Source organism: Papaver somniferum, chromosome 1 (genome assembly GCF_003573695.1).
Source record: "Papaver somniferum cultivar HN1 chromosome 1, ASM357369v1, whole genome shotgun sequence".
NCBI lineage: Eukaryota > Viridiplantae > Streptophyta > Magnoliopsida > Ranunculales > Papaveraceae > Papaver > Papaver somniferum.
The window spans coordinates 226,345,028-226,345,227 of NC_039358.1; positions in this window are offsets into that span (position 1 = coordinate 226,345,028).

Consider the following 200-nt stretch of genomic DNA (forward strand, 5'->3'; position numbering starts at 1 on the left):
TGTTTTTACCAAGAGCAATCTTAGCTTTTATAAATACAAAGATAAGGATTTACAACGGCAGAGAAGTACGAATATGCGGTTTTAGCTATCGGACAGTGATGATAGAGTTTGTGAACCATTTTGGACCAGAACACTAGCCTCTATATGAAACATGCCATAATTAACAAGGGTTCATACACACACAAAGAAAAAAAGAAAAA